The following is an 8,275-nucleotide window of genomic DNA, read 5'->3' as shown; positions in this document are numbered from 1 at the left end:
CAGCCAGTGAGTCCTGCCTGGGAGGCTCGGGCTCATCTCAGCCATCGCCAAGGGCGTCTGCTACGTGCAGCACTGACACATGGCCCCCAAGCCCACAAGGGGTCGTGTCAGCTTCCATGTTAAAGCACCAGTGTCCTCAAAGCAGAGTGGAATTCACAGCCCCTCTTGCCTTTTATTGCCTTTTATTGGGCATTTCTCCACACCCCCACCCCTACAAATGTGACCTGGGCCCCGTCAAGTGTTTCTGGTCTGTAGAGCTGGCTGCAAGATCAGTACTATTCTCCTTGTTTTACAGATGGGGAAACCAAGGCTCGGGAGGTTAAGGTCACTGTGTCCAAAGGTCAGTTCAGATTCCTGGAATGGCAGATCCAGGGCCCCAGATCCCCGAGACCCGCCCAGGCTGAGTTTGGGTGGCAACCTTGCCTGCACAACTGAGCTGGCGTGCCAGGCTGCCAACAGTGTCCAGAAAAGGTGGGTGGGTGATGTGATAAAGTGGTCCCCAAAAGCCTGTCCCCTCTGTCACCCTGCCTCGGCACTGCCGCTTGCCCAACACTCAACGTCCAGCTCCGTCGTCCCCGCTTCCTTCCCGCCGGCCCAGCGGCTTACACGGTGTCACCTCCAGCTTTGCAGCCGCCGGACTTGGCTCCCTGTCCTCCCTGCAGCCTTCCCCTCTTGCTACGGGCACGGGCTGAGCGGGGCAGGAGCAGGACTCTGCTGTCTTTCATGGTTTGATCTGGAATATCATTTAAGACTTTTTAAACTGTTTATTTGTGTCCAATTCAAAATGCAGTCAGAGCTGCTGGCTGGGAGGAGAGGTGGTTTTGGAGTGAGGTGAGAGGCCGCTGGACAGGGCGACCACGTGGCTGTGATGCACAACCACCTGAGCCCAGCATAGGGCCACAGCATTCAAGGCCCCTCCCGCTGTGTCCTCTCTGCTCCTGAAATTGCTCTGCCAGTAGAATCGCTATCCTATTGTGTCCATTTTACAGCTGTTTAAAACAAAACTGTAACTGGTGAAAGGGTTTTCCTGGGTCAACACGAAGTAAGTGGCATCTGAGACCCATAACTGATGGCATGACCTGTCACACTCGACCCTTCTCTCCGTCTTCACATTCAAGAGCCTGCTCCATCCACACTGCGGTCCCAAGAAACCAGCCCGGCACCAGCTTGCCCCTGGGGCTCCCGCAGAAGCATGTGGACAGAGATGGGGTGGGGTTGGGGGTGACAGTGGGGCTGAGGGAGGCGAACTGGACCAAGAAAAGGCCTTTTAATCAAAATCCTCCTTGTGAACTTCCACTTCCCCATGGAGCTGGGCAGCCTGCTTTGTCCACAACTAGGGCAGCGTTTGGCCAGAGGTCCCACGAGAACATGCGGGTAAGAATTCAAACATTATTTAAAAAAAACCAAACAACTAAAAATCAAAACCAAGCCTCTCCCTGGGTCGGCCATGGGTCTCCCTGGAGAATCAAGAGGCCAGCAGCCTGACCTATGGTGGCGCAGTGGATAAAGAATCAACCTGGAAATGTTGAGGTCACTGGTTCAAAACCCTGGGCTTGCCTAGTCAAGGCACATATGGGAGTTGATGCTTCCAGCTCCTCCCTCCTCCCTCTCTCTCTGTCTCTCCTCTCTCTCTCTCTCTCTCTCTTCCTCTCCTCTCTAAAATGAATAAATAAATAAAAAGAGGCCAGCAGATGGGGTGGTTCCATGGGCAGGGGTTGCTTCCAGAGTCAAAGTGAGTGAATAGACAGCTAGCTTGCCGTGTCCTTGGGGCCTCCTGTGTGGCCCTTCCTGTGGGCCGTGGGGACAGGACATTTGGGGGCTGTGGGACCACATCTCCATTCCCTGACCCCCCTCCAGAAATCTGAAATGGATGAGAATCAAGGTCACCCACTGTGGCCATGAGAAAATGGCCACCTTATGGACAGTGGGACTGCTGGGCCCTCCCCGGTGGCTCCTCAAGTGTATTCACCACACAGTCACCTGGGAGCAAGTTAAATATACACATTCCTGAGACAAGTCCCCCAAAGTGCAAGCCCAACAGATGGGGGGGCAGATGCCTTTGTCGGACTCCTAGGTCACCCTTGTGGGGTTAACGCCTCGCCTGATTCCCCATTGCCACCCGAAGTAGACTCACCCTCAGCCTGTCCTCCCACACCCTGCCCAGTTACCACAGGTCACTATCCCCACCCAAAGGGGCCTGAACAGAAGCAGGTGAGCAGAGCCCTGAGAACTCCTTGCTGTGGGCAGCAAGGTCAGCAGTGGGCCTGGTTTGTGGTGGGGGAGGGCGGGCCTCAGATCTCGGTCAGGAGAGCGTAATTACAATCTCCTCCCATGTGTGTGTGTGGGGGACTGTCCCATATGCACAAAGGGACTTGCTCATTTTTCTTGGAGCTGGCATTTGGAAGGAAATGGTTTATGGGCTGAGAGAACAACTGGCCTGGGGCCCAGGCCTTCTGGGAACTGGGCACAGTGTCCATCTGTCTTCAAGGGGTAGGGGGAGTAGGCCCTGGCCTTGTGCTTTCATGGGATAAGTGGGGAGCGGCCATTAAAGTGGCTAGGAGAGGGCCCTTAGGGCCAGCAGCCCAGAACTGGCTCCCCTGTCCACTGTGGGGTCGGGCAGTGTAGGGTGGACACCCGGGCCTCAGCCGAGGTCAGGGGCAGCCAGGCAGACTGCTGTGGGGACTCCAATTAGTCTCACCCAAGGACCCATGGATCCTCGGACTTAAGGACATCGTCTTTCCCAGCGACACTCCAGCAGAGGTGTCCTATGCCCTGGGGAGGCCGGCATGAAGGGGCACTGCCATGTCCAGTCCCACTGTGCCATCTAGAGGACAGCCTGAGAAAAGCAGGGCAGAGATCACCAAAGCCAGCCCCTGGCAACCCCTTGCTCCTGAGGATCAGAAGCCAGGATGTCAGAGCCTAAGGGGTGCCAAGACCCTCAGCTGCTGGGAAGATAGCTCCCAGCCAGGCCAGCCTGACTTCTCAGTGTCCAGCTCAGGTAGCCCTCGGGCCTCCTGTGTCAGACCTAAATAAAGCCCCAACAAGGTTTCCCTCTCCACTGTCCCGCCAGCACCGGACGCTCTGAAAACACCTCCTGAATAAATGGGTGATTCTTCAATGAGTGTGAATACAAGTTCTGTACAACAACAACTACCGACCAACATTCTTCAACACAGAGGAAGTTCAGAATTAGTCTGGAAGGCAATGGAGGTCACTGGAGCACCCTAGTCTTCCGGAAGTTTTCAGAAGCCCACTTTCTGTGATGCATAGGGCCTTTGCACAGTCTCCACCTTAGCACTCTCTGCCCCAGGACATTGGTATTCTGACCACTGCTCAAACGTTCCGTCTCTGGAGAGGTTGTGCCTGGTCCTCAGCTGGAGTCACCTTGGCAGGTCCTCTCAGAAGCTGTCTTGCCGCATTGTGGGCCGTGCATTTCTGAGACAATGTGGCCGGTGTGGCCCCTACCAGGCTGGAGCCGTGTGCACACCCCGGGCCTGCAGCACAGTCCCCACCCCCAGGTCAGTGATGGGCAATCTTTTGAGCTTGGTGTGTCAAAATTCGCCAAAAAACTGAGCATAACTTGGGTGGTGTGTCACTTTGAGAAAAAAACCATAATTTCGCAATATTTATAATTTAAATAACAAAAATGTATAACTGTAATATATAACTTATTTAATAAACCAAAAACTAATTATTTAACTTACCTGCTTAGTGACTTCTTTGTTAATCTGTCAGTTTCTTCTGTTGGTCTTGATATTATTTAACTTGTGTGGGGTGCCGTAAACTAAGATAAGTGAGGTGGAGAGGGAATTCTTTAACCTGCCTATTAGTGACTTTTTTGTTGCTGAATTTCATTGCCTAAATATTCAATTGAAGGTTGGTATTTTGTACACTTCAAGCCCAACCAAGCGCTACTAACTTCATCTGTCAATCTGTTTCTTTTGTTGGTTTTGATATTATTTAACGCTGAGAATAAGGTCGCACAAAAGTACGTAGAGGGGAAAATTGTGAGTAAAGTCATTGCTATATTTTTCAGGGTGCTAAAAGTGTCTGGTAATCGGTTCCAGGCACTCCAAATTTCCTGTTCGTAGTGGCACTCCTCTTGATTCTCCAAGCAGCACCTTTCCAAATTCTCAGATTCTCAAGCTTTGACCTCAAGTCAACAAACACCTGAGCCCAGATGCTGTCTTGAAATTCTGCAAGTTGCATCTTATGGAAATTAAGATGGCTGCCGCTATTTCTAATGGCAGGAAATGGCACCCATAGCACAGGCCCTCGCCTCTCCCAGCCTCCCCCTCAGTTATCTCAGTAATGATTGTCAATTAGAAATCCACGACACCCCAGAACAGTAGATTGGATGATGGTTGCTGTGGGTATGTGGTTGCTGGTAATGGTGATCACAGGGCTCCCAGAGATGTGTCCCCCACAGCATTTCGCTGCTCCCTCCTCCGCTGGCCGGAAGTGAGGTCAAAGATCCCCTAACAGCCTAACCGGAAGTCCCAGCACTAGACGCTCTGTGCCGAGTTCTGTTGTTTTGGCCTACAGACCTCCGACACAGAGCGTCTACACTACAGCAAATGTTTTATCCTCGGCTACTGCACCTGGCTGTGCAGGAGCAGAGGATGAAACATCCTTCTCGGCATGCGGCCTCATACTTCTCTGGTATGTGGCCACATGCGGCCGCGTGTCATCGAAAATGGCTACATGTGTCAGTGCTGACAAGCATGTCATAGGTTCACCATTACGGCCCCAGGTCCTCACTGAACGTGGCCAGTGAGCAGCTTTGCACAGTCTGGTCCCCGCTGGCCTCTCTTGCAAACCCCAGTTCTCTGAAGGACTGAAAAAACATCGTGACTGTGCAGAATTCTGGTTTTGTTGCTGTGAGGGTGGTGGTGATGCTACTTCCCTGTGTCAGACTTCTGACTGCAGAGCTATAGCTAATAAGAGGGTGGTAGGTTAAGCCACGAAGCCTGTGGCTTCTGGTTCCCCAACAACAGAAAATACTACAGAAATCAATGTGAATTCCTGTATCATTTTCATCACACAGGAAGTACGCTGCCCTTGTGAACATTAAAACTCCACAGCTGTTCTCTCCCCAGAGGTCACACCTGTTACTACTTTAGGGCAACTTCTTCCAGACCTTTTTCACGAGAGACAGAAGTGCTGCCTGCTACCCTGACCTGGCCAGGTCCAAGCTGTGTGACACTGAGCAACTGGAGTGTCTGTAAGAACTCAGAGCAGTGCTGGCACCCGGTAATTGTTCCGAACACGTTCCTCACAAGTACTGAGCGTTTGCATGCATGTGGGGACCCAGATGTTTGGCTTCGTTTTCACAAGTGGCCAACCGAAGGCAAGTTCATTTCAGCTGGCTGCTCTGTGACTCTGTTCTCCTCCGTGGTGGCTTCTGTCTTTGCTGAGCTCAAATACATGCTGCTTCTATATCGGTGGGTTTGAAAGCAGCTGGCAGGTGACCCAGCAGCCACCCAGGCCCCATGCTCCAGGTCCCAGGGGGTAAAGGAAGTCCCCAGGGGTCAGCCAGAACTGGACAGCAGACAGGCCCCCCTATAGGAGCTGAAAGACAAGCTGCCCATGCCCACAAACAGACTCCAGCAGAACCAGCCACCTTGTTGAACATGTCTGCTGACTTGACACAAGTAGCAGGATTTCACCAGGGTGTCACAAGCACATCATGGGGTTTGGGACAAATCCCCCCCCCCAAAAAAGGAGAACCAACTTCATCTGGGAGGAGAGCACCACCTCTGTGTCAGGCTACTTTGATCGTAGTGTTTCCCATCAGCCCTGGGGCTTTGGTAACAGAAGCTCCTGAGTTAGAGCTGGCTTCCACCTCAGACTCTGATCACCACCAGCTGCAGGATGCCTGGGATGGCTGTCACCTGCTGCTCTGAGAAGCTGACATGCAGCCCCGACACAGGAACACAGCTCTGCACACATGGGGTGTGTAAAGTGCAGACCCGGCCTGCACCACGGGGAGTTGCTTTGCCTGGGGAGGGAGGACAGAGAACACAGCTCTGGGTGCAGCCACCTCAAAATACCCCTCCCCACATAGTTCAGGTTTGGGGTGGCCCCAGGAGGCTGGAGTGAAGCAGCAGCTGTCAGTTCATATCTCACCAGGGGTCAACGTCCTCATTTTAAGCCACAGCCCATGGGCACTGATGCTGGCTGGCAGGGGAGGGTCTGGCCCACCAGCTCTACTTCTATCCTTCTGCTTCTGTCTGACTGTGGGGCTCCTGGGAGGACACGCCTCAGGTTAGGCGGGAGGAAAGTTCCCCTGCAGCTCAGTGGAAGGAAGAAGAGAGAGGAGAGAAGAGTAGGTGTTGGCAGATGAGCGAGTGTAGGCATCATGATTCAGCAAAGAAAACCCCAGACGGCCAGCAGGTAACAGGATGCTGCCCCTTTGGAACTAACATGTGACTCAGCACCCACACTGCTATCTGGTAAATTCATCCTCACAGCTTTGGCCTCTTCGGGATTCACCTTCCGTAATCCATAATATGAAGGGGTAGGTCTCCAAAACTGTTACAGGATTTTTAAATTAAAATTTTAATTTTGGGGTATTTGTAGATTCCATGCAGTTGTAAGAAATAAAACACCGAGACCCCATGTACTCTTCACCTACTTCCCCATGGCAACATCTTGCCAACCCTCATGTGATGGACCAGGACCAGGAGGTGGACATCGGTGCACTCAAGACACAAGCTGTTTCGAGGACCTCGCATATTACCTTTCACAGCCAGGAACACGCCCCTCCTGCCAACCCCTGGAGACCATGAACCTGTTCTCCATCTTGTCAGTTTGTCATTCAAGAATGTCATATACTTGGCATCATGTAGCTGTAACCTTTTGAAACTGGCTTTGTTCACTCCGTCAGAGATTCACCCAGGCTGTTGCCATTGGCAGTTGGTTCTTTGGCGTTGCTGAGGGGTGCCCAGGGTGTGGGTACACCATGGCTTATTCAGCCATTCCCCTGTTGCAGGACATCTGGGCGGATTCCCATTTGGGGATATGACAGATAAAGCTGCTGCAAGATTGTGCACAGGCATTTGTGTGGCTTCCTCTGGATAAACGCCTGGGAGTGCCGTTGCTGGGTCATATGGTAGTGACACGTTCAGGTTTTTAAGAAACTACAATGAGTTTGAGAGGGGCTATACCATTCCTACATTCCAGAATTTAAAATTTTGATGTCTGATAGCGAGGACAACAGGGAGCCACTGACTGTGTATCAGGCTGTGTGTGCCACGGATTGCAAACAGATCCGGACAGCCATGATGCCGAAGCAGAGGGGGTGACTGCAAGCCACTTCGATGCTTCCAGGACAGCTGGGCACCCTCCCCCCAGGCAGGTCTGCCGCTGTCATCACCAAGGGCAGCAGGCGGCATGGAACACTCCTGGGGCCAAGTGACTGGATGGAGCACAGGTTGTTTCAAAGCTAAAGGGGCTCCTTTGCGGGAGAGTTGGATTTCCAGGGAAGACGATCCAGGCTCCCGGGCCTCCGGCAGACTCACACACAGCTCATGGTCAGAATTCTGCGAGTTATTCATGGAAATACCTTTTGGTGGCACATCCATGGTGAAACAAACTCCCCGCTAAGATTCCACCTCACTTCTTTTTCCTAAAATTTCCTAAAATCCCTTGTCTTCCCCTCTGCTCATACCTGGAATAGGAGCTTTGGAACCAGGGACCAGTGCAGAAGTTAGTGCTTGGCTACCCAGCCACACAGAGACTCAGGTACAGAGCACAGGGGGCTCAGAGCCCAGCCTGGGTGCCCCTGCAGGTGGCACACTTCTGGGCAGTGAGACAGCTATGGGGACACAGGAGAAGTGCTGACCGTGTGTCTCTGGACCGGCTCTGATCCAGGCAAAGGCACAGGGATGGGCCCACCCCCACCCCCACCCCACCCCCACCCGTTCCCCTGCACCCCAGCACCCCCTGCTGTTCTGGGATAAAAAGGTGGATCAGTCTGTGGGGGAGGGGCGACAGTCTGGGCCCTGTCTGGGCCAGGGCAGCCCAGGGGTCCATTCCCAGGGTCTGGGTGTAGGGAAGAACCTACAATGTCCAGCCGCCCCCCCCCCCCCCCCCCGGCCCGTCGGACCACCCAGCGCGCGGCTCCCTCCTCCCCACGGGTCAGAGGGTCACCGAGAGCCCCCTCTGCTCCCCTCAGTCGCTTCACCGACAGTTGGGGCCTCCCCCGCGTCGGGATTGGACGAGGTGGGGACGGGCGGGGACCCCAGAAGCCCAAGTCCCCAGCTCCGGCCGA

This window comes from Saccopteryx bilineata, chromosome 4 (genome assembly GCF_036850765.1).
Source record: "Saccopteryx bilineata isolate mSacBil1 chromosome 4, mSacBil1_pri_phased_curated, whole genome shotgun sequence".
Classification (NCBI taxonomy): domain Eukaryota; kingdom Metazoa; phylum Chordata; class Mammalia; order Chiroptera; family Emballonuridae; genus Saccopteryx; species Saccopteryx bilineata.
The sequence above is the reverse complement of the archived record's forward strand: the minus strand, read 5'-3'. Positions refer to the sequence as shown.